The 26,619-nt window shown below is 41.8% G+C and overlaps 1 protein-coding gene across 4 annotated transcripts in view; it reads left to right on the forward strand.

Annotated features, from left to right (window-relative positions):
• The first annotated feature begins 212 nt into the window (after window positions 1–212).
• hs3st5 (heparan sulfate-glucosamine 3-sulfotransferase 5) overlaps window positions 213–26,619 on the forward strand; it is a 266,197-nt gene continuing 239,790 nt past the window's right edge. For all 4 annotated transcript variants that reach the window (XM_033021140.1, XM_033021141.1, XM_033021142.1 and 1 more), the window contains exon 1: window positions 213–794. The gene's annotated coding sequence lies outside the window, so the exon portion shown is untranslated. The remainder of the gene's footprint in view (window positions 795–26,619) is intronic.

Below are 26,619 nucleotides of genomic sequence, written 5' to 3' on the forward strand. Positions count from 1 at the left end.
AGGTCATTTTGTTCAGGGTGAAAGCTGAGTGCTGACTAATTTACCCTAACTCCACCCCTTCCTCGCCTTTAATCTAGCGGGCTTTTATTTTAATTTATATTGTTGTTGATAATGTGTTTTCATTTCACCGGTGACGCAGAAGAAAATAACTAACTCAGCTTTTGTTCAGCTGTACGCAGAAGCAGCTAGGAGCCTGTCCCAGATGAGCTGTCCACAGTCCATGCAGCAGGCTGTGTACGCTCTCTGCCATAAGTCTACTTCTAATGGCTCCAGACAATACGTACCTCTAAAGACCTCCTATTCCCCACTCAGCATGAGTGGTCGGAGATGCGGAAGTGCAATAAGCCAGTAGTTGCACAGCATCAGACAGAGAGAGGGAGAGAGAGAGAGAGAGAGAGAGAGAGTGAGAGAGTGAGAGAGAGAGAGAAGCAGCTGGTGAGTGCTGCCTGAGCATCATTTGCCCAGGACAGTACTAACACATATCCATGTAGCTGCAGTGAAGCCTAAGGTTGGTTTGTTAACAGAATACTAAAATAAGGCGGTAGCAGCAGCAGCAGCAGCAGCAGCACCAACAGCAAGAGAAGCAGCAGAAGAGGCAACATACTTCAGAATGAGAATGGACACTTCTGAAAGGCAGGAGGCTGCTCTTAATGTGCTTCTGTGTGTATGTGAGGCACCTGGTATCAGCCTCTTTGGGATTTGGGAACATTCAGCCTAAACTCAGGTTCCCTTATATCCTGTTCTGAATCATTCAAGCCAAACATCAGCCATCTCCTGTGGAGGATGCCTAATAGGTAAGCACTATTTTTTATTTTTTTTTGGTTGGGGAAGGGGAGGGGGGTGGGGGGGGGGGCTGGTGTATGAGAAAGGATTTATTTTTGGCATCAAGAAGACCTGATAGCTTCTAAACGGTGTGGATGAGCAATGGCAGAAAGTTCAGGGTATGTGATGGTGTTTCAGCACTTTGACAGCAGGTACAAGATATACGTGTGCTTGTGCGTTTGTGTGTGTATGTGGGGTGGTGCTGGGGAGGGGGGGGGGGGATGTTATGTACGGGGCTCCTGTATACTGGGATAAGCTTGTTTATGGATTGCAAATTTTTGTACCAAAGAAAAGCTAGCATGACCTTTGCAGTGTTAGTACATGAGAGCTTAACCCCTGGTATGCCAGCAGAAAAGGTATCAGGTATTTGTATGTCTACAGAGCTCCAATCCACATGCAACCATCCCATAGGAAGCTGTATTATTTTTTAATTTAACATATTGACATTTGCATTTGATTTATTTTGTGAACGTGCTTGAAATGTGTGTTTGCCAGCTTGCCTCAACAAAAGGGAAATCATATTTTTTTGCAGCATGTTTTCCAGCTGCTCGTTCAGTGATGGTCTAATTTGCTCCGTATGATAATAGATTCAATAATTGTAAATGGGGAAGTAGGCATGCACGTACATTGTTCCATTTAACTTAATGACACTGTAGCACAGAATGCAGCACAGCTGAAAAGATTGTATGCTCCTCGTGAGCTAGCCTGCAGTGACCTTCAGGAAACAAAATGAAATGCTCTACTGACTAAGGAAACAATTGAACTGAAATCAGTGAGGCACAGTGAAGTCCTAAATAGACTTTCTAAATTAAAAGATGTTTGCAACAGCTTGGAAAATGACTCTAAATATGTCAGATCACAGATTGGCTTAATGGGGTGATGCCGCTAAGGAAGTGGTTTAAATGGAATAAAATTTTAAAAGCTACCTCGGGAGATCGCTGGTATTATAGTGGGACAGGCCATCATATACTAGTGGGTTTGAGGTACGGCAATACTTAATGCTTCTCTCTGTGCCAGGCATGGTAGTATTCATTTGGTACTTTCACGGTGTCTCGGAAGACCAAAGAATATCTCACCTTTGCTTAAAAACTGACATATCCCTTGTGTAGTCCAAGTTCACTCCCGAATGCTCATCTCATGGGCTGGATGGCGATTGCCATTTTGAGCAGAAGTGTGTTTAACCAGCTACAGAGCTGACAAGGATAATAGTGAGGCAATTTTATGTATTGGAACAATAATATTATGACATTTTCCCTGTTTTTTTCCCCTGAATTCCTATGAGTTAATACTGGTGGAATTTAAAATTGGAGGCAATATAGGTGTGGTGAGTGCATGCTGTTTAACATTGTTTGCAATCTTCTGTGCACTCTTTTTTGTCAACTTTCCCCACAATCTTTTGTCTTTTCCTAAAGGCATTGTTCACTTGCCAGAAACTCTGGTACATTGTCCTAATGGCTGAGAATCATGTGTGGTTGTCAGCAATGAGTTTGCCACAATGTTCAACCAGATGATGCATCACATCTGGGCCTGATCTTGATCCAAGCTATAGATGGACACAAAGTGCTGGAGTAACTCAGCAGGTCAGGTAACATCTCTGGAGATCTCTTGTCCCGAGCTATTTTTCTCCCTAACCCAAGATAGCTTAACACAGCAAAACTATCTGAGACCAACATTTTGTCACACTCACTCTGAATTCACAGAGTGAGTGTGACAAACTCTGTACGCATACTTATGCCCCTGTCCCACTTAGGAAACCTGAATGGAAACCTCTGGAGACTTTGCGCCCCACCCAAGGTTTCTGTGCGGTTCCCAGAGGTTTTTGTCAGTCTCCCTAATGGTTCGAAAGTGGGTTCCGCTTCTTCTATGTTCCGGCGATTATTTCAAAAAATTCAAACAGTCTCCCTAATTAGTCGAAGCCGGTTGCGATGCTAGTTGAAGGTGGTTGCTGGAGGTTGCAGGTAGTGGAAGGTAAGACCTGCAACCTCCGGCAACCACCTTCAACTAGCATCGCAACCGGCTTCGACTAAAAAATTACCGATTTTTAAAACGGCAACCTATTTTTAGTCGCGGCCGGTTTTGAATTTTTTGAAATAATCGCCGGAACATAGAAGAAGTGGAAACCACTTTCGACCATTAGGGAGACTGACAAAAACCTCCGGGAACCGCATGGAAACCTTGGGTGGGGCGCAAAGTCTCCAGAGGTTTCCGTTCAGGTTTCCTAGTGGGACAGGGGCATTAGGGCTTCTCAAGGTGAGAATTATTTATGTTGTGGTCATTGTGAGAAACATATACTTTGAAGCAGGAATAGTAGTCTAATATTAAGGATGACCCAGTGGTGCAGCTGGTGGAGAGCCAGAGACCTGGGTTTGATCCATACCTCAGGTGCTGTCTGTGTGGAGTTTGCATGTTTTCCCTGTGACCACATGGGCTTCCTCCCTGTGCTCCAGTTTCCTCCCACATCCCAAAGACATGCGGGTTGGTAGCTTTATTTGCCTCTGTAAATTTCCCCTAGTGTGAAGGAAGTGGATGTGAAAGAGGGATAACATAGAACCAGTGTGTGCAGGTGATCGATGGTCAGGGGTGGACTTGATGGGCTGAAGGACCTGTTTCCATGCTGTATCAAAACTAAACTAAACTAAATTGTGCTTTGGTTTAACAAGCCTCGGTATTAATTCCACTCAATAATGTCACTATGGGTTTCCCTCATTTCATTAGATCTTCTATGAGCCTTTTAATAGAGCTTTCTGCTTTGAGCTAGTGCCTGCACAGAACATGAATAGAGGCAACCGAAACTAGCTCATATTTGAATCTTTCATAATATTGGACTTAGTGACAAAAAACCAGTGTGGAACCCATTGCATCACTCAGTTACCTATTTGCAGCTTCTAATCATTCCCAGATATTTATGACTTCCACTGTAATCATCCTATAAGCATTGTTCTCTTGTTTTATGGTTCATTCAACATCTAACAAATTTAATAATGAACAAGATGAAAAATCATTTAGCTGCTGGTACAGTCTCCATTTTGTCAATTTCCAATTAGGAAGTCATACCAAAATGACCCCTGACACTGCCATCTAGTGTTAGTCGACTGAGCCATGAATGGTCTGTTTCTTTTTTAAATAATGTATTTTCGACTTCAATCGCAAGGTTGTAGATAATGTTAGCATTGATTGTTAAAGAAAGCTCCAAGAATGGCAGTTATAGAATTCCACTCTTGGTTCCTTTGTTAGCTCTCCTCAAAGAAACCTAGTGGAAGGATAAAATTCCTGTAAAATCAAAAGAATTTTTCAACAATAAATATGACTGGAATTTCAATGGTGTTGCCTTGAATGGAGGCAATGAACTCATGGATACTTGCTTACCTGGTGATGAAACAAGACAGTGATAATGAAATACAGGAGTATGAAAAGTCTCTGTAAAAGAGTGGTGACACATGGGCACTAATGATTAACAATGATATTGGTTAGGACCATAATATGAGCTCTATTAAAAGGGACTGTTCTCCAGGGAAGCAGTGATAATCAGTTAGAAACAACACTAAACATATCTGACCGGGATAAGTTGGAATTCTTTATTGCTAGATATCTCACAAATATATATTTTTTCCAACTTGCTTAATTAGTGGGCTGGAAATAATTTTGCAGAGTGTATGTTACAGTGAAAGTCCAATGGTGTGGCAGATTATGTCAGTAGGCTCCTGTGCAGTGAGTTGTCAGCATGAAGTGCGCATTCTGCAATGCCTTTTATACAGGCAGGGGAGCAGAACAAAATCAGAGCGATAGTGAGTGACTCAGACTCCTTGTACCATCTTCCTAGTGGGCAGATACAGAGTGGACTGGGATTGTTACCTGTCAGCTCCTTTCAGCAGGAATCAGCCTCAACAACTTTGATGAAGGAGAAGAGAAGGAAACAACTTTTTAAAAATTCAGCCTGTCAACTCTAATCTTTCTACACAAGCAATTTAACATCACCATTGAAATATAATAAATTCCCCAAATGCTGGTTTACTTTTCTGTATGATTTTTTTTTTTTTAAACAGGTTATCGTTGTTCATTTTTTAAGCAGGAATGCGCGCTAACAGATATACAGCATGTGATGAAAAGTAGTTCATGTAATTCACAATGAGGAACAGAAGACCCCCTCCCCCAATACACAATCAAATTTATAGGTTGCTTCTTGGTTTTGTTTCAAGTCACAGAAGATTGAGAATCTATTATTCTTCAGCTAACACCAATATATTATCGTGCTTTTGAAAGGAAGGTTCTCCATATTTTTTTTGTATGTGTTTGCATTGTTGAACATGTATATTGCAGCATTGTACAATGGAATCCATTTTGCACACAATGAGAAAAAGTTAATTAATTGAATTGTTTGTCAAAGAAAAGCTCAATTAAGGCTTCATTTATGACACCGTTACCAAGAGCGCAATATTAACTTGACTAGAAGCATGTGGATTTAAGCATGTACAAGAAAATAAGTCATTGTAATTAGAAAAAAATGATAGATGCAAGCCTTGCATTCTTACTGCAGATCATAAGCTGTGTGTTTTCAGAAACGCCACAAAGATACTTGTCAGCAATTTCATGAGCAATGCAGTGATATAATGGGATGCTATTGCCAGTATATCCTGATGGCTTTACAGAGCAAAATCAAAGTGGTTAAATGACAATCTGCTAATAATGTAAAGGTAATTAGTGTTTTTAAACTCATTTCAAATGACTTTAAATGGTTAAATCAATTACAGATAATTTTACTGGCAATAACTTAAGTTCATACTCTTATTTAATATGATTACTTCCAAATTCCCCTGGTCATTTCATGCCAGTCAGACAATGGAACATTTAAAACGAGCATTATTGGAAAATTGCCATAGCTTTAATTTCATTCTGCATTTTCCTGAGATCATTTGGGCTTTTATAGAAAGTACGTTAACTGCTTCCTAGGATCCAATGCACGCTTGTTGGCCTAGAAATTTGTATGGTACCAGTCATTTGACAATTATAAAATATTGAATTATGGTAGAATGCATTTGCATATATTATGTGGTTTGTTTTTGGTCGCTGGCGTTAAATGTTCAATATTATAATGGCTTCACAATGGGCATCACATCTGAAATTTTGTTCTAATGATGTCTTTTCAAATTGTGCATTTAGCACAAGCAATGAATACAAATTATGACCACCAGGAGTCAGAAGTATGCATCTGTATTTGCATACAGGTTCAAAAAGGGACAGGCAGAGCCTGTAACAGTTGTGTTGAAGAAACATGGTCTATGTGTGCCATAGAATAATCTGCATGCTGCTACCAAAAAGGTAAATAAATAAAATGTATCCACTGGAAGATGGAGCTGGGAGATGGAGGGTTGTTCCTATAGGCTCTGCTTTACAATTAATAGGCTGTTGCTCGCCATTGTAAGTTCAGGGTATTCTCTGTACTCTGTTTTCCCAGCATATACACTGAAGAAGGCTCTTGACCTGAAACGTCACCCATTCCTTCTCTCAAGATATGCTGCCTATCCCCCTGAGTTACTCCAGCATGTTGTGACCATCACCCATATACATTCCTGATTGCTGCACTGGTGAAGGCAACTGCTTCCAACAACTAGCTTTTCTGTATCCTTCAAAGTATCAATGGACTTAGTTGGGTTTTAAAGGTAAGATGGGGATGGTTATGGAGAGAGAAATGGTGTGATCCATTTGCTATATAGAAACAATGACAATAGGAAACCTTTGCAAGGCCATGTGTAGTGGGCAGTAGACTGAGTCTAACTTCATTGTCTTTACAATTAGGCAGCCTGGGCATAATTGATTGAATGAGTTCTTGTACGCCTAGATTTTAGGAGGTATGAGGCTTAACTTTGTGACCTCTATCTCTACCAGGAAAGAATGTATCATCTTAAAATAATAGCATACTTCACCTTAAATTAATTACACAATTTCATTCAGACATAAGAGTGGCACAGTGGTGCAGCCTTACAGCGCCAGAGACCTGGGGATGCTGTGTGTACCGAGTTTGTATGTTCTCCCTGTGACCATTTGGGTTTTCTCCTGGTGCTCAGGTTTCCTTCCATATTCCAAAGACCTACAGGTTTGTAGGTTATTTGACTTCTGTAAATCGTTCCCAGTGTGTAGGATAGAACTAATGCGCATGGGTGATAGCTGGTCGGCGCAGTTTTGGTGAGGCAAAGGACCTGTTCCCACTCTGTATCTCCAAACTAAACAAAATAAAACTAAATATTCTGAAGAATACATTATGAATTATGGCTTAGGATATACTCAAGGCCTGAGCATTACTTCCTTCCTTGCCTTATTGGAAACATCAGAGAGCATTTAGATGCTAAGACAGAATCAAAATTGCCCTCTCTTCAGGAAATAATCCTTCCATTTCTTCATCAAATACATGAATGGATGATACACAGTGACAGAGTGCTCACTAGCAGTAACAAGAAATGAATCATTTCAGTGCCAGAACACTTCCACAATAAATCTTGATGGAACATTTTATTTCTCAATACTTATTCCTCAGTCAAGAGGGCAAAAAAGGATTATCTGTTAATCATCCTGTTGTTAATTGTGGAAGCCAGCTGTGTGCAAATTGGCTGCCACATTTCCTACATTACAATGATGACTACACTTCATTAACTAATGTTTCATTAGCTGTAAAGTGTTTAGAAATGTCTGATCCCAGGAATGGTGCTATATTAAGGTTAATTTTCCTCTACCAGTTTTTAAAAAAAGTTAATGTGCTTGAAGGCAAAATGAGCAATCTGGGTAATTACCCCAGTCTTCAACTATTTTTTATTTCAAAAATAATCTTTGTTCATATAAAGTACAATAACAATGCACACCTCTCTTTACATTTATAACTGTGTTTAGTCTGTACATTCATAGTGTGTATAGGGCCTATACATGTGTCATGTTATGTACAAGGCACCATTATCAATAATGTAGAAACAAGGAACTACAGATGCTAGGTACACAAAATTGCTGGGGAAACTCAGCGGGTGCAGCAGCATCTATGGAGCGAAGGAAATAGGCGACGTTTCGGGCCGAAACGTCGCCTATTTTCTTCGCTCCATAGATGCTGCTGCACCCGCTGAGTTTCCCCAGCAATTTTGTGTACCTTCGATATTCCAGCATCTGCAGTTCCCTTTTGAACAAACTACAGATGCTAGTTTGCCCAAAAGGATACAAAGTGCTGGAGCAACTCAGTCAGGCAACATTTATGGAGAGCATGGATAAGTAACGTTTCTGGTCAGGTCCCTCTTTCAGACATTGTGCGGGGAGGGGGGGGGGGGTGAAGGGCAAGAGAAAGCTGGAAGAGACCGTTGTTGATGATGTACCGTTCTCAAAGATGGAACGTCAAGTGTTGCAAAGCTTTTAACATCTTCACCACACATTCCAACATTTCTCCGTCACAACATGGAAATCCAGGTAAGGGAAAATAATCTTCCTTCTCCTCACTACAGCATGTTAATAACCTGAAGCTCAATAAAAATATAGAATTCAAGGAAGTCGAGAGGCTTTTACAATGAAATCTGTTGGCCTGGATCTACACTCATCAATGCTAAATATAAATCGTCTTTCCTTCCCGAAGGCCTTAAAGTCTTTAAGATATTCTTAAAATAATACACAGTTCATGCCTGATATCTGTCAACATTAACTTAAAATGTTTTAAAATTGTAAATTATATTTAAAATAATATTAAAAAACATTTAAGTAGTTAATTTTTGCATGGTGTGAATATTCTAAATCCTATGAGAAACAAAATCTTCCATTTCTGCATCAAATACAAAAATATGAAGACATCTTGATAATTTTATCAGAGCTCTGAGTAACTGAAGAGTGGTCAGAATTTGCCATGTGTCTCAATAAGAGCATGCATCAGGCTAAATCTGGGAAATGTCCACTTCCAGTTAGATAGAAATAAAATGGCATTGTCAGTTCTGAATCAGCAAACATAAAACAGAGATTTTTGTGAAAAGAATTGTCGATGAAATGTTGTTCATTTTTATCAATAGTTCATGGTCATACAGGATAACAACTCAATATACTATTATCGACTGCTTTAATATAGCATAAAGTGGGGCATAACAAAGGAGAGTACCTTCATTCAAAAGTACACAGAGGAGACTTTTGCTAGAGCTACACTTAAGAATTTTGCAATTAATTTAATGCCAATCAAAGCCAAGTTCACTGTAGATTGATCGTTGGAATATAAATATTCACCTTTGTTGTATTTTTGTACCACCCTTTGTTTCAGCACTCCATTACTCCAAGGTTTTTCCAGAGATATTTTTCTATATCTTCTTGGATGGCACAGTGGCGCAGAAGTAGTGTTACAGTGGCAGAAACCCAGGTTCGATCCTGACCATGGGTGCTGTCTGTCTGAATGAATAAGTTTATTGGCCACATAAAAGGAATTTGCCTTGGTGCTCCACCCACAAGTGACAACATGACATACAGTGACAGTTATGAATGACACATAAAAAACGAAACATTAATAATAAAACACCTTTGATCAAACATGTGAACCACACAAAATACCAGAGCAAAAGGAGGCTACAGATTTTTGGCTATGGAGTAGAGCTACTACTCGTGGAAAAAAGCTGTTTTTATATCTGGCTGTGGCAGCTTTGACAGTCTGGTGTCGCCTTCCAGAGGGAAGTGATTTAAAGAGTTTGTGACCAGGGTGAGAGGGGTCAGAGACAGTGGCGGACTGGCCAGGGTGTCAGCTTGCCCGATGGCAAGTGGGCCCCTGATGAAGTGGGCCTCCTATATAAAGTGGGCCCCTGATGAAGTGGGCCCCCTTTGTCTCCTGGCAACCAATATTTTTAGACCCAGTCCGCCACTGGTCAGAGATGATCTTACCCGCTCGCTTCCTGGCCCTTGCAGTGTACAGTTCGTTAATGGAGGGAAAGTTGCAGCCAATAACCTTCTCAGCTGATCGGACGATTCGCTGCAGCCTCCAGGTGTCATGCTTGGTGGCTGAGCCAAACAGACCATGATGGAGAAGGTGAGGACAAACTCTACGATGGCCATATAGAATTGGACCATCATTGCCTGTGGCATATTGTGCTTCCTCAGCTGCCGTAAGAAGTACATCCTCTGTTGTGCCTTTTTGACTGTGGAGTCGATGTTAGCCCCCCACTTAAGGTCCTTGGAGATGATGCTTCCCAGGAACTTAAAAGACTCCACAAATGTGACTGTGGTGTTGTTGATGTGAGTGGGGTGAGGGGAGGAGGAGTTCTCCTGAAGTCTACAATTAATTCCACTGTCTTAAGAGCATTGAGCTCTAGGTTGTTACAAAGGCACCAGGACGCCAGCTGTGTCACTTCATGTCTGTAGGCAGATTCATCCCCATCCTAGATCAGTCCAATCAGGATTGTGTCGTCCGCAAACCTGAGAAGCTTGACAGGAATCTGTGGAGGTGCAGTCATTGGTGTAGAGAGAGTAGAGGAGAGGGGAGAGTACGCAGCCTTGCGGTGTTCCTACGCAGAGGGTTTGCGGGTCCGAGATGTGCTTTCCCAGCCTCACATGCGGCTTCCTGTCTGTCAGGAAGCTGGTGATCCACCAACAGGGGGGTTCAGGCACAGTCAACTCGGAAAGTTTGGAGTGTAGTAGCTCTGGCACAATTGTGTTGAATGCAGAGCTAAAATCGACAAACAAAATCCTCGCATAGGTCCCCTGTCAGTCTTGATGCTGGAGCATGAAGTGCAGGCTCAGGTTGACTGCATCATCCACAGATCTATTGGCCCGATCAGGGCTCTCCCTTAACTTTTTTTCCCTGTTGCCAGCCGGGCAACTTAGGCAGCTTTTAGGTTGCCAAATTACAGTTTAGGTGGTCAATTTAAGATGGCTTGCATGACGAATGCGATAATGTGCTCGAACGAAGTGCACAGGCACCAGTCGGAATTATGCTCAATGAAGCATTCACATATTATTTCTGTTACAAATAAAGTAAAAAATTAAACATATTCACCAATCAAGACATGATATTTACCACAATTACATGCAGCAAAGTTACAGTACAGTATCTCAACTCTTTTTACACATTGCAATTAATGCAATTTCTATTATTTCTTTCCACTTTCCAACAAAAATGTGGTTGGATTATTCAACGTATGATCAACCTGTGTCAATAAATCCTGGACCATGGTAACATATATGCTTAACCATGCCCACTACAGATTGATGCAAGCATGTTTTCTGTGAAGGACTGAAATGTATCATGACATGGACATAGCATGGGTCGTTATTGCTATTGATACAGAAACACTCTCGCATCCCACATAATTTATCCACAACAAAATATACAGGTTGCAAGGAAATTTCTAAAGGCATTTTATAATAGCTGTTAAAACCGACTATACCCATCTAAACATTACACCAATAGAATAGAATACGTTTATTGTCATTGCACAACACTGTGCAACAAAATTCCATTGCATCTCCTTCGATTTAAAAAGAACAAAACACAACAGCCATTGACTCACATATACTCTCAACTAACAAGAGAAGGCCAAAGGACATAACTGCAGCAAATGTTCTTTTGGTAATATGTCTAAATGTGTCAAAATGCCATATTACCGGACATTCAGATTAAATGTATGTGTTGTGAACAGCAATGAAGATACCCATTTTGTATGCACCAGATTTATAAAAAATTATTGATAAACGTTGTTTCCATCATTCCACTTCAGAATTAACGTTAAAATTTCAATTGAAATATCTCCTGACCAAATTTGTGATGTATATGACCGACTGTAGAAGTAAAACCTAGATAAATCCAAGTATAGTTGTGAATGTTGCTCATTAAATAACAGTACAGATACTCCATATTAAGAGAATTGATTTGCCGTTAAAATGAATTCTGTAATAACGTGTCAAGGGTAGCAGTGACAATCGAACAATGCAGTTTTAATGTTTCACGTGTTCACAATTTAATTAATCAATTTTTATGGATTAAAACAAATAATAACATTGGGATTTAAAACACATTTGATTGCATTCCGTTTTCAAACATAGTCAATTTTCGCTCTGAAGACATTTCCAGCACAGTAGGGTCTGCGGGAGGGGGGGGGGGGGTGGGGGGGGGGGGGGGGGGGGGGTGGGGGGGGAGGCTGTGAATCAGTGCGGGATGGATAGATGGCGGGGGGTTGAGAAGGCAAGGTGCGGGATGGATGGATTGAGGCAGGGGAATTAGTGCATGTTGGTTGGAATAGGTAAAATTGTAATGGGAGAGCGCGGGGGATGTCAGTAAGGTTGAATGGGGTGAATCAGCACGGGATTGACGGGGGGCATCAGTACAGGATGATTGGGGAGATCTGTACAGGATGAATGAGGGGATCAGTACAGGATGAATGAGGGGATCAGTATAGGATGAATGAGGGGATCAGTACAGGATGAATGAGGGGATCAGTACAGGATGAATGAGGGGATCAGTACAGGATGAATGAGGGGATCAGTACAGGATGAATGGGGGAAGGCTGTGAAGGATGGATTGGAAAGGGGGTGTGTACAGGATGAATTGGAGGACCAGTGTAGGATGGATGGGGGAGGGGGGGGAGGTTGCAGGAGAATCAATGCGAGGTGGATAGGGAGATCAGTGCTGGATGAATAGATGGGGGTAGATGGGGAGGGGAGCACAGGGGTTGTCAGTGAGGACTGAATAGAGGTGGGAATGGGGATCAGTGGAGAGGAGGGGTCCAGGATAAGGGGGGCGTACAAGAGAGAGAGAGAGGGGGGAGGAGGTGGGGAGGAAGGAAGGTCAGCGTTCATCGGACAGGGCTGGCGTCATTGCCCTGCTGCCTTGGCCGTCCCTGCCAAAGGGGGAGGCAGGTGGGATCTCCTCCCCACCGCCTCCCCTCCTCCGCCAGCCAACAGCAAGGTGCGGGGCCGAGTGGTGCAGCTGCTTCCGGCAGCGGAAGAAGGCCTCCCCCTCCCTCCCTCCTCCCGGCCTCGGCGTGCGGGAGGGTTTGTTTTGAAAGCGGTATTGCCGTTAGCGGATTGGCAAGCAGCGGCCGCTATCAGGGCGGGCGGGGTGCGGGAGGAGGAGGAGATGGAGCTGCTGTGCGGGGCACGTCATTCGCTCCGACCCGCCGTCACCCCACACCCTATATCTTTGCTCCGCACTACAGCCGTCGGCGCTGCTGACACGAAATGTCACGTTCCTTTTCTCCAAAGATGCTGCCTGACCCGCTGAGTTACTCCAGTTTTTCGTATGTATCTGCAGTGCCAAGCCGGGCAAAATGACTCAGCATTTAGGTTGCTCAGCGGCACTTTGGGTGGTCATTGGCACCCGGGCAACCGCTAATTTCGAGTCCTGCTGATATGCAAACTGCAGAGGGTCCAGCAGGGGGTTCATGATATTTTTCAGCTTGGCCAGCATAAGCCTTTCAAGGGTCTTCATGACTACAGAGGTCAGTGCGACAGGCCCGTAGTCGTTAAGACCAGTAATCTTTGCCTTTTTGGGTAAAGGGACAATAGTGGAGACTTTGAAGCAGGCAGGGACAGTACAGGTTTGCAGGGACTGGTTAAAAATGTCTATGTAGACTGGTGCCAGTTGATTGGCACAGACCTTGAGAGTAATGGGGGGGAAACATTGTCTGGTCCTGGAGATTTCCGGCTTTTCTGTCTTCTGAAAAGCCTCTCCACCTCCTCTAATTTTATTGTTGATGATGGAGAAGTGATGTTGTTCAGCACGGAGGGTGTGGGTAATTGGGTGTGAAGTGGTTATTGGAGAGGGGTGGGTGAGAAAGGGTCCAGTCTTTTCAGACTGGAGTCTTGCTTTAAGTATATGTGAAGTGGTGAATGGGGAGGACTGGGTGTAAAAGGGCCCAGTCTTTGCAGACTGAGGTCAGGCTGTGAGTGGGTGTGAAGTGTTGGTTGGGGTGGGAAAGGGTCCAGTCTTTTCAGACTGCAGTCTTGCTTTAAGTAGATGTGAAGTGGTGAATGGGGAGGAGTAGTTGCAGAAGGGTCCATTCTTTGCAGACTGGGGTCTGGCTGTGTTTGTTGGGGAAGGGGGGAGGGCGTACCAGGGTTACATTTCTGCTTGCCAAACCTGCAGTCAAAATCATTCAGGTCGTTGGTCAGCTGACAATTGTCTTAAGAGTGGGGGGGGGGGGGGGGGGATTTCCTCTTCTTGCAAGCCCTTCCAAACTGAAGAAGAGTCACTAGTTGGGAACTTGCTCCTCAACTTCTCAGAGTACCTTTCCTTGGCAGCTCTGATTCCTCTTCTCAGCTTGTACTTGGCCTGCCTGTCAAGATCTGCATCCCCGTTCCTGTAGGCCTCCCCTTTAGTCTGTCGAAGCTGTCTGAGCTCTGCAGTGAACCAGGGCTTGTTATTGTTGAACCAGGTCCGGGTCCTAGTTGGAATGCAACTTGAATGCAAACGTCTGCATGGAGTTTGTACGTTTTCCCTGTGACCGCATAGGTTTTCTCCAAGTTTTCAGGACATATTAAGAAGTATTCATGCTCCATTGAAGGAGGAGAAAGAAGGCAGGCTGCCACTTTCTGAGGAGGAATTTGTGACCAATTAATTAAACTGAAGTGAAGGAGTCTGTTGACAAATCTGCAGAAAGATTGCAAACATCTTTGCAGCAAGGTGGCCCTGCTTTGAGCTGCATCTTCCTGTTATAAGCAGCTGCTGACGGCTTGATGGCATGGCTAGTAGAGCCACTGCCTCACAGAGACCCCAGTTCGATCTTGACCTTGGATACTGTCTGTGGAGAATTTGCATGTTCTCCCTATAACCGTGTGGGTTTCCTCTGGATGCTCAGGTTTCCTCCGGAAAGACGTATGGTTTTGTGGGTTAGTCGGCATCTGTAAGTGGCCCATAATGTGGAGAGAGTGGATTCAAAAGTGGGATAACAAACAACTGGTGTGAAGGGGTGATCGATGGTCAGCATGAACTTGGTGGGCCAAAGGACATGTTTCCATGCTTCATCTCTCAAAAAAACACTGAGGAATGGCTAACTAGCTAAGATCAATGACAGAATGGTAGAAAGAGATTAATACCCCATATAGCATCATACTGAGGCAGAAGAGCAGGTTTTCCATCCTCAGAGCCACTACTACTCCTACAAATGATTCCTCAGCATTCCTGGTCTGGTGGAGCATCATTTATTGGTTTGTAGTGAGCCCTCTGCACGAAAGCATCCAAATCATAAAGGTCTGTAATTTTAATTTTCACTACAATGGATCTTTTCTGTTGGTGTCACAAATGCAATTTGTAATGTTGGCCTTCACACATTGCTCATTACTGATTTCACATGTGTAAAAGAGTTGCCCACCATGTCCATGCTTGAAGGGATTCAGCCTAAACTCCAAGCAACACCTGTGCAAGATTGGTACTGAACTTTTCTCTGCTCTTTGGCATTGCATGCAGGCTATCAGGCAGTATATTGTGCAATGTTATTCTGTATACACTTAACCTTCCACAGACTTTCCTATCTGAGTCATTAGCTGACTTATCTGCAGGAGTTGTTGACTATAACTTCATCCTCCACGGAGCAAGCCTCAACAACCTCCCCTCCCCTTCCCTTCCCTCCACCCCCAAACCTCTACTCTGCTCTGCCTGTAGGCCTCTCATGCCTGGTGGCTAACGAGGTCCAAGTCCAGCCATTAAACTAATTTCTTATTCATGTGGCATCACTAGTGGCATCTGAGCTGGCACCTGTCAAACTTAATTATAATGACAGTGCCTTCACGTCTTAACTGCTTTGGGCACTAACTGGTGAGATTGCAGTTCAAAGTAGTCTGAAAGGCACAAAGTTAGGTTTTTTGATGAAGACTAAGTGAAAGATTTGTGCCTGAACCATTTGCACCACATAAAACAGAAGAGATTATAGAATAATGGGAAGTAGAATGGAAGAAAACCTATGAGTGAGGTTTCAATGACTTCAGTGATTTCAACACCACCACTCATCATGTTCTTAAATATAGCCTCTTCCATTGCTGCTAACATGATCCCCAGTGATTTGTTGCCACTCCCATGAGATCATGTACCATCTAATCCTGCAAATAAGAGGGAAGTGTGGCTAGCCTAACATTATGTATCCTCCAAAATAAACTAAAAGGAGGTGACACTGAAGAATTTTTTTGATATGTGAGTTTACAATTGATGATAACCTCGTTTTTAGCGACATCTTTAACCTCTCTCAATATTCTTTTAAAATGTTTTTAATACCTATTTATTATTTTCTTTACTGATCTTGTGTATATGTGAGTCAATGGCTGTTGTGTTTGTTCTTTTTTAATTTTTTATCCTGTGTCTTTTATGTGCACACCGAAGGAGTTGCAATGGAATTTCGTTGCACAGATGTTTGTGCAATGGCAATAAACGTATTCTATTCTATTCTATTCTATTCTAAATAAATGTTCAAGTGCAGGAAAATGTTGTAAATACGCTATCTGACTATTCAGAAATCCCAGAGAGACACAAAAAGCTAGAGTAACTCAGCAGGACAGACAGCAACTCTGGAGAGAAGGAATGGGTGATGTTTCGGGTTGAGTCCCTTTTTCTATTTAGAAATCCTTATGGTTTAGCATCCAGCTCACTCATGATGGTTTCAATGTTCCTCTGAAATTCTCCTGGGCTCAGGCTCACTCATTCTCCTGAAACCTGGCTGGGACCCCAGTTCCCACACACTCTTGAGCAGTGCTGAACTATTATCTACCTCTGATGTCTCTCGGACTATCCTTGACCGGACTTTGCTGAGTTTACCTCGCACTAAACGTTATTCCATTATTGTGTATCTATACACTGTAAATGGATCGATTGTAATCATGTATAGTCTTTCCACTGACCAGTTAGCACGCAACAAAAAGCTTTTCACTGTACCTCGGTACACATGTCAATAAGCTAAACTGAACCTGAAACTAAATTGAAACCCTTCTTACTTACTGGGTTCACTGGATAATTTCATGATAATACTGTGTAACATCAGGCAGAGTGGGCAGAATGGTAGGCAGCAATGGGCAGTATGTGGTGCAGCTAGTAAAGCTGCTGCCTCACAGTGCGAGAGACCCAGGTTCGATCCTGAGCTTGGGTGATGTCTGTGGTGGGTTTTCTCCCTGTTTCCGCATGGGTTTCCTTTGGGTGCTCCAGTTTCCTCCCACATTTCAAAGACATGTGGGTTTGTGGGTTAATTGGCCTCTGTGAAATTGCCCCTACTGTGTAGAGGGTGGATACAAAAGTGGGGATACATAGGACTACTGTGAATGGGTGATCAATGGTTGGCGTGGACTCAGTGCTCTAAAGGGCTTGTTTCCACGCTGTAATTTTAATTCAATTCAATCTGTAAAAATGGGAAATTAAAGTGTGTAAAGTTATTAGTAGTGATAACATCTATAGTCCAGAATATCTATCAGCCTACCACCACTAAAGCCTAGAGCATGTCAAATTATTGGAGCTTTATTCCATTGAGATGAAAATAGTTTTCTTCATGCTTATGATATTTGATATTAATACCATAATGTATATAGCACGTTATTTCCTGAATTCCAACTCTGTTAATAGGTATTCAGGATTGTACTAAATATAGTTTAACAATTTAAATCAATGGAGAATTAACTATTCAATTAATTAATTGTAATTAGATTAAACCAGCGCTGTCCGGTACTGGTTGCACGTTGGGTTTTGTTCTTTTGATTCCAAGGAATGCACAAGTGGGCAACGAAACAATAATACACAGACATTTTTTTTCCACAATCATTGTACACAACAAATATAGAGCACTAATCAAGGCTCATTTGGTGTGATAATACATTACCATGCCGTAGCTCACTTTTAGATAGCAAATCATGTCATGATTGGATTGTACAAGTTGCCTGAAATTTTCTATTAATAGTATTGCTATTGTTGAAAGATTAATTTCTAAAATAATCCATCAATGTACCTGAGTGTCACATTCTTTGCAGCTCGTTGGTTTGCAATTAAGAATTTGCAGATCTATGTGCAGCAGCATACATCAAGTCGCCCAACGTGAAAATTAATTTCATTGTGAACATCTTTCACATTGTAAGTTTAAGGAATAGCAAGCTAACTCCAGCCTATTTCTTCTTGTAAAGATTCTGTCTCATCCTTAACTTATGCTGTCATCAGTGTAAATGTAGGTGTTTACCATTGATTTTTCAAGAACTCCAAATAAATGTAAAACCACATATAGAATATTGGTGACCAGGTGATCAGTCCCTATTGTTTAAAAAAAAGGAGATAGTCCTCTGTTTATAAACACATAAAACATTGATTGTTCCTTCATTATGGGTTGCAAAGAGCTTCCCATTTCAAAGAGGTGCCTGCCGAGTGTATGGAGTTCACCTACTCTTTGACCTAATTAATCTATCTATTTAAACATGCAGCATCCCATTATCTCACCATTGACTTTCAATGTAATGTACTGTCAATACACCTAATTATTTTCAATAATGTGAGGGAGTTCATGTTGCACTTGCAGTATGTAACCTTGATCTACAAGACAACTTCAAAAATACACTTCTGAATTAAGTGTTAAGCATTTTATTTCTGCAAATATTTTCCACACATCTTGCAAATTAATGACTTGATTGTGATGAACCTATCTTTTTAATTGCAGTCTGTAAAGTACATTGAGACATGATTCTGTTAAAGATGTTATATAAATGTCAGTTCTAGTTGCTTTTGCAGTGCTCATTGAAACTGAAATCAAGCCTCACTGTGTCATCATATCAAAGAAATTGAGATAAAAAATAGTTTAAATATATGTTATTCCAAGAAAAGTTTGAGTCCAAAGTGGAATGAAGCTGCGTTAATAAAGCATGATACTATTTTTCAGCATCAGTGATCCTGCAAATGACATCAATGTGTTTACAACACATTTTGTTGTGTAGAATTTTGGGAGGGAACTGAAGGTTAGTTGCGTAGACAGGAATTGCAGATTCTAATTTATACCGAAGATAGAGCCAAAGTGCTGGAGTAACTCATAGGGTCAGGCAGCATCTCAGTAGTGGCGCTTTGGGTCGGGACCCTTCTTCAGACTGAAGATGTCTGAAGAGTCAGATGTTGCCTGACCCACTGAACTTACTCCAGCACTTTGTATCTATCTTTGAAGGTTAGTTGGTCTGGGCTACAGTACACTGATACAACGTACATTGTAGAGGCTCTGGTGCCATTTTCAAATCCGAGTTGACAATAATTGAGAAGTATCCTTACAAAATGCATGAAATCATATTTTTGAAGGAATTGTATTTGAGCATTCTTAATTAAGTACTTTACACTGATTCAGGCAGATATAGTTTAATAATTTTCTATCCAAACACACTTTTCAAATATGGTGTATTATTACCACTGTCATTAAATCCACTTCAATGAGTCTGAGCATTGAGCCACTGCTTATAAAGTATCAAGTATCAAGATATGATATCAGATGGGTTGGTACAATAAAATAAGTTTTGTTGATTTATTAGGAAATTATTTAATCAGGGCATGCTGCTTCTGCAAGACAATGGGAACAAATGCTTAGTTTGGTTGAAGAGGTTACTTTGAAAGGAATAGTGGTATGCCACGATTTTTAACTTCTTGTACAATCACTGCAAGTTCAGCAATATATGATCTGTGTGATTTATCTTCTCTATGTATCATAGAGTGAATGACTGGTATGTGATAAGTTCAAAGTGACCTCAAAATGAAACCACTATTCCCAGGCTCTTTCTGAATCAGGAAGAATATTTAAAGCAGGAGTGAAAGCTTCTTAGCCTTCATTTACATCTGATTTATGCTGTGTGGTTACAAATCAAAAATTCAGAATTAGGCAGGAGCTCCAATGCAAGCCTTCAGTTCTTGCTTATAACATTTTAAATGTATTTTGGAAGCACATCCAGTAGCATCAACATGTGTCAATTGAACACTCTATTCTGAGTTGCTAGGTATCAATTCAAGTCCTATTCCCAATAATTCAGCGCATGATTTAGTCTGATATTTAAGTGCAGCATTGAGGAAGTGCAGCGGTGTCAGAGGTCTCGCTTATTGGAAGTTGCTATATAAGTTATGAGGCCAATTTTTTCATGCTTCAAGATGTTTCTGTTAATCTATCGCAAAATAAAAGTGGCCCATGAAGAATTATATGTTTTGCATGTTCATATACCGCGGGTGGATTTAGGTTATCTTTGGAGATGAAGACTTCCACAACTTTGTAAAGATGCTATTTTCCATTAGCGTTAACATAAATCCTTGTATTAGTGGAGTTTCTTATTTTGAAATATTTGTTAGTTGGCTTTGATTACAGTAAAACTCCAAGAATCCAGCAAATTTGGGGCCAGTAGTGCTGGACCAGCAAATTTTCCAAACAATCGGATGCTACTCCTGTGAATAGCGATGCACACTTTTATTTCACATTTTCACGTGTTACACAGCAGCATAACAAATTCTCCAGTAAACTCAATACAATACAATACAATACAATACAATTTATTGTCATTTGAGCCTCAGTGAGGCTCAAACAAAATTCCGTTTCCACAGCCATACAAACAAAGACAATTTCTTACAGACATACACACAATTTAATTCACACAAACATCCATCACAGTGAACCCACTGTGATGGAAGGCAAAGTCTTTTCTCTCCCCTGTTCTCCATTTCTCTCCCGATGTCCAAGCCCCAGGCGGGCGATGATAAGTCCCACGGCCATTTTAGGCCGTGCCGGGCGATTTACGGCCCCGCTGCAACAGGTGAGTCGCGCGGCCAATTATGGTGAGTTTAGAGTGAACGAGAAATACATAAACAATCTAGACCCTGACACTGGCTGCAAACCCATTTGCATTATCCCAGACCCAACCCTGGATCCCACTCATAAGAACTGCAGATGCTGGTTTAAATCGAAGATAGACACAAAATGTTGGAGCAACTCAGCGAGACAGGCAGCATCTCTGGCTTTCCCATCCCTTCTCTCCAGAGATGCTGCCTGTACTGCTGAATTACTCCAGAATTTTGTGTCTATCTCCCACTCATAGGAACCTGGCCCTGGAGGCACACTGAACCCTACTCGTTGGCTGCACACCGCTGATGCACTTGGACCCCAAGTTCACACTCTGAGAATGAATGAGCTAGATATCAAACCATCAGCATTTCCAAATAATCAAATGCAGATTATCGATGTTCTACCATACTTTGATCTTTTTGAGGCCTATAACATTTTTATGATAAAAGTGAAAAAAAATTCAACTCTATAGTAAGTAAGTAAGTAAGTAAGTAAGTAAGTAAGTAAGTAAGTAAGTAAGTAAGTAAGTAAGTAAGTAAGTAAGTAAGTAAGTAAGTAAGTAAGTAAGTAAGTTTATTGGCCAAGTATTCACATACAAGGAATTTGCCTTGGTGCTGCGCCTACAAGTTACAACATGACATACAGTGACAGTTACGAATGACTCAGAAAACACTAAACATTAATAATAATAAAACATTAAAGATAAAACACCATTGATCAAGCATGTGAACCAACAAAATACCAGATCAAAGGGAGGCTACAGATTTTTGGCTGTTCAGTAGAGCAACTACTCGTGGATAAAAACTGTTTTTATGTCTGGCTGTGGCAGCTTTGACATTCCGGAGTCGCCTTCCAGAGGGAAGTGATTCAAAGAGTTTGTGGCCAGGGTGAGTGGGGTCAGAGATGATCTTGCCCGATCGCTTCCTGGACCTTGCAGTGTACAGTTCATCAATGGAGGGAAGGTTTGCAGCCAATAACCTTCTCTGCTGACGATTCGCTGCAGCCTCCAGGTGTCGTGCTTGGTGGCTGAGCCAAACCAGACCATGATGGAGAAGGTGAGAACAGACTCTACAATGGCCAGGTAGAAATGGACCATAATTGCCTGTGGCAGATTGTGCTTCCTCAGCTGCCGTAGGATGTACATCCTCTGCTGTGCCTTTTTGACTGTGGAGTCGATGGTAGCCCCCCACTTAAGGTCCCTGGAGATGATGGTTCCCAGGAACTTAAAAGACTCCACAGATGTGACTGTGGTGTTGTTGATGGTGAGTGGGGTGAGGGGAGGGGGAGCTTTCCTAAAGTCTACAATCAATTCCACTGTCTTAGGAGCATTGAGCTCTAGGTTGTTGCGACAGCACCCGAACGCCAGCTGTGACACTTCCTGTCAGTAGGCAGAGTCCAATCAGGGTTGTGTCATCTGCAAACTTGAGAAGCTTGACAGAGGTGTCTGTGGAGGTGCAGTCGTTGGTGTAGAGAGAGTAGAGGAGAGGAGAGAGTACGCAGCCTTGCGGTGCTCCTATGCTGAACGTTTGCGCGTCCAAGATGTGCTTTCCCAGCCTCACATGCTGCTTCCTGTCTGTCATGAAACTGGTGATCCACCGACAGAGGGGTTCAGGCACAGTCAACTTGGAAAGTTTGGAGCATAGTAGCTCTGGCACAATGGTGTTGAATGCAGAGCTAAAATCAACAAACAGGATCCTTGCATAGGTCCCCTGGCAGTCCAGGTGCTGTAGGATGAAGCGCAGGCCCAGGTTGACTGCATCAGATGTTTTCCAATGATTTTAAGTTATTTCAAGCAACCTTATTAGAATACGGTATACCAAAGGTAGACACAAAATGCTGGAGTAACTCAGAGGGACAGGGATAGACACCATCTCTGGAGAGAAGGAATGGGTGACGTTTTGGGTCGAGACCCTTCTTCAGTTTAAATATTTCTTCTCAAAAGGCAAATTACAGAACATGTACATCAACTCTTTCATGAATCCGCAATCAAGAAATGGTCTAAAGCAATGACATTCTGTACTGGGAATATTTATATGAATGGAAATTAAAACCAAAAGCAGATTATGAAACTGAAATTAATGCAGTAAGCACAGATCTGGCAGCATATGTAGAAACAGAAAGAGTTAACGTTTCAGGTTGAGGACTCTTCAATAGAACTAGAATAGAGAAAAACAAATTGGGATTAGGTTGCAGAGATTAGGTGAGGGATCAGTATTCATCTGATTTCTGGTGGTGAATATAAAAATGCTAACCTGTGCACTGAACCAGGGATGTTACTTTTCACTCATGATCATCACCATTATGTTCCATCTTAACAAAAGACTGTAAATGATGCCAGCAAATTTTTCAAAAGTGTAATCAACCCATACTATTAATTCTCAACTCACTATCAACCTCACAGTCTATGGATTACCTTTATTCTTAGGAAATAATAATTAGCATTTAGAAATCTAGTAAGGGAAGGTGAAACAAAACTTCAAAATAGCATGTGGGAATTTAGAAGTGGATAATAATATCTGCAACATGATTTTTTTGACACTATATTTTCCACACCTACAGAGGATGTCAAAGATAACAATAAATACAAATAATCCATTGGGAAACTACGGCATGAAAATATACACACATTGAACTGTCATCAATCTGTATAGAAATATACTTTAAATGTTTTATTTTAGTTTTGCTTTGAATCGTGGAGTTCTGTAACAAGCAGCAGCAATTCTAATCATCGCCTGGATTGTTGCCATGGTTCAGTACATAGAAACATAGAAACAGAGAAAATAGGTGCAGGAGTAGGCCATTCGGCCCTTCGAGCCTGCACCGCCATTCGATATGATCATGGCTGATCATCCAACTCAGTATCCTGTACCTGCATTCTCTCCATACCCCCTGATCCCTTTAGCCACAAGAGCCATATCTAACTCCCTCTTAAATATAGCTAATGAACTGGCCTCAATTACCTTCTGTGGCAGAGAATTCCAGAGATTCACCACTCTCTGTGTGAAAAATGTTTTTCTCATCTCGGTCCTAAAAGACTTCCCCCTTATCCTTAAACTGTGACCCCTTGTTCTGGACTTCCCCAACATCGGGAACAATCTTTCTGCATCTAGCCTGTCCAACCCCTTAAGAATTGTGTAAGTTTCTATAAGATCCCCCCTCAATCTTCTAAATTCTAGCGAGTACAAGCCGAGTCTATCCAGTCTTTCATCATATGAAAGTCCTGCCATCCCAGGTATCAGTCTGGTGAACCTTCTCTGTACTCCCTCTATGGCCAGAATGTCTTTCCTCAGATTAGGAGACCAAAACTGTATGCAATACTCCAGGTGTGGTCTCACAAAGACCCTGTACAACTGCAGTAGAACCTCCCTGCTCCTATACTCAAATCCTTTTGCTATGAATGCTAACATACCATTCGCTTTCTTCACTGCCTGCTGCACCTGCATGCCTACTTTCAATGACTGGTGGACCATGACACCCAGGTCCGTTGCATCTCCCCTTTTCCTAATCGGCCACCATTCAGATAATAGTCTACTTTCCTGTTCTTGCCACCAAATTGGATAACCTCACATTTATCCACATTATACTGCATCTGCCGTGCATTTGCCCACTCACCCAACCTATCCAAGTCACCTTGCAGCCTCCTAGCATCCTCCTCACAGCTAACACTGCCCCCCAGCTTCATGTCATCTGCAAACTTGGAGATGTTGCATTCAATTCCCTCGTCCAAATCATTCATATATATTGTAAATAGCTGGGGCCCCAGCACTGAGCCTTGCGGTACCCCACTAGTCACTGCCTGCCATTCTGACACACCCGTTTACTCCTACTCTTTGCTTCCTGTCTGCCAGCCTGTGACAAAACCACACAATTGTGAGATTAAAACATATTGTGGTAGAACCAAGAAGGAAAGGACATAATAATTATCAAAATAGCATGTTTGTCTCCAGTTTGATGAAGTTGATAAAGCAATATTACAAATGTGTGCTTCTGACTATTTGTCTATTTTATATTCTCAGGTCTTCAATATTTTTATTAGTGTTTTCTCCCAGTACTATATCATTATATTACAGCAAACTCATGTAAGGATAGATCAGGAATAATCTATTTTTAATTTTATTCTTAAACTGGTTTACAATTCACAAATGTTACTATATGAGCATGATTATATTCAAAGGGGAAAAAAGAATGAAAGTCATCATTAATAACCAAAAATCAATCAAGCACAGAGAATGATTATTGACATCCCTTTTACTTCCATGTTCCTGTTGAGAAAAAAATGAGTAATATGATTAAATAGAGGGTACTGATGACATCATTGGTGGTCTCAAGGAATCACTGAAGCAAGTAATGTGGACTGTTGTATTAATATTGATGGAAATTCTATCTTTGGTCTTGAAATTAACTCTCCAGCCCACTATATCTAACAGTGGGTGGATTGAGTGGGGGAGGGCAGCGTGGTGAGAATATGCACCCAATCAACCAGAAATTTGGTAATGACTGTATTTTGTGGCAATGTATTTGTGACCATCCTGGAAAAATGGAACACCACACTACGACAGGGGCTGCACAACGGCACAACTGGTAGAGCTGCTGACTCACAATGCCAAGGACCCGGGTCTCATTCTACCCCCAAATGTTGTATGTGTGGATTTTTCATGTTCTCCCCATGACTGCATGGGTTTCCTAAGAATGCTCCAGATTTCGTCCACATCCCCAAAACGTGCTTGTTTGTAGTTTAATTAGCCTGTAAATTGTCCCTAGTGTGTAGGAAGTGGCTGCAACAGTGGAATAACAAGGAACTACTGTGAACGGGTGATCAATGGTCGGTGTGGACTTGATGGGCAGAGGGTGCACCAATATTCCCCATCACATTCCCATAATCCCTGACCATTATCTTTCTGTCAATTGTGTATTTTCCTCTGTCACATCAGTGATTTCTCCATTTATTCACCTTTCCTATCTCTCCTCTGACCTGGTTCCATATGTCCATCCTCCTTCCCTTATCTGGTTCCACCCATCACCTACCTGCTCCATCCCTAACCTTTTCCCTCTATTCTACCATCCAGCTCCATCTGCGTAATTCCTTATGTTTCTACCCATTACTTACCAGCCTCTTCCATAATCCTTCTTCCTCCCCCACCTCCATCTTCCCATAACCAGCACCTTCCTTCCCCCACTCAACTGGTTCCATCTTTTCCTAGCAGCGCTTGTCTGGACCCCCCTTCCACTTTCATATCCCGGCCATCTTCCCTCTGCACTCCCAGTCCTGATGCAAGGTCACAACCTGAAACGTCAAACACCCCTTTGCCTGCACAGATGCAGCTTGATCCAGTGAGTTCCTCTAGCAGTTTATTTTTTGCACTAGGAGCTGAAGATGTTGGAACTAGGACATTGTGCTGAGGAACTGCGATGGTGATTCTCTGGAGCTGGACTGATTCTAAATCAATCTGTCTTCCTTTTTACAAGAAGTCAGTCCAGTCAGCGGAGAGTTCTTCTCTTGATAAACATTGACCAATTTTATTAAGGAATAGACTAAGTGGGACTCGTTGGGTCCCAGCTTCACACAGGAGGGCTGGCCCTCCAATGCAATATTCTACCTCTCCACCAATTCCAATTTTGCTGGCCAGTGGGGGTGTGGGGGGGAGGGTGGGGGGGCACTTGATAACAAGCTATCTTGTTATCAAGTGCCTTCACTCTCATCACTTCTGTAGAGTCTAGTTCTATCATGACATTTGGACAGGTAGTGGTGAAGATCTGACCAAGTGGACTGGCAAATGGAAGCAAAGTGCCACTCCTTAATATTATCAACAAATTTTGCATCACAACAGTATTTAACTGGACTGGATTTGTTGTTTAGTAAAGGGAATGTTCCACGTTATTTGACAAGTAACAATACAGGACCAGTTTGGTTGGAGGTTCAGCAAATTCTAGAGGGCAACATCACCACCATATCTGTTTCTGATATCAAATGTTGTAAATAAAGTCGAATGAAGACTGGTGTCCATGATATTGCAAACCATAAGAGGACCCTAAAGATGAATCATCCACTTCGCACTCA

This window comes from Amblyraja radiata, chromosome 5 (assembly GCF_010909765.2).
Source record: "Amblyraja radiata isolate CabotCenter1 chromosome 5, sAmbRad1.1.pri, whole genome shotgun sequence".
NCBI lineage: Eukaryota > Metazoa > Chordata > Chondrichthyes > Rajiformes > Rajidae > Amblyraja > Amblyraja radiata.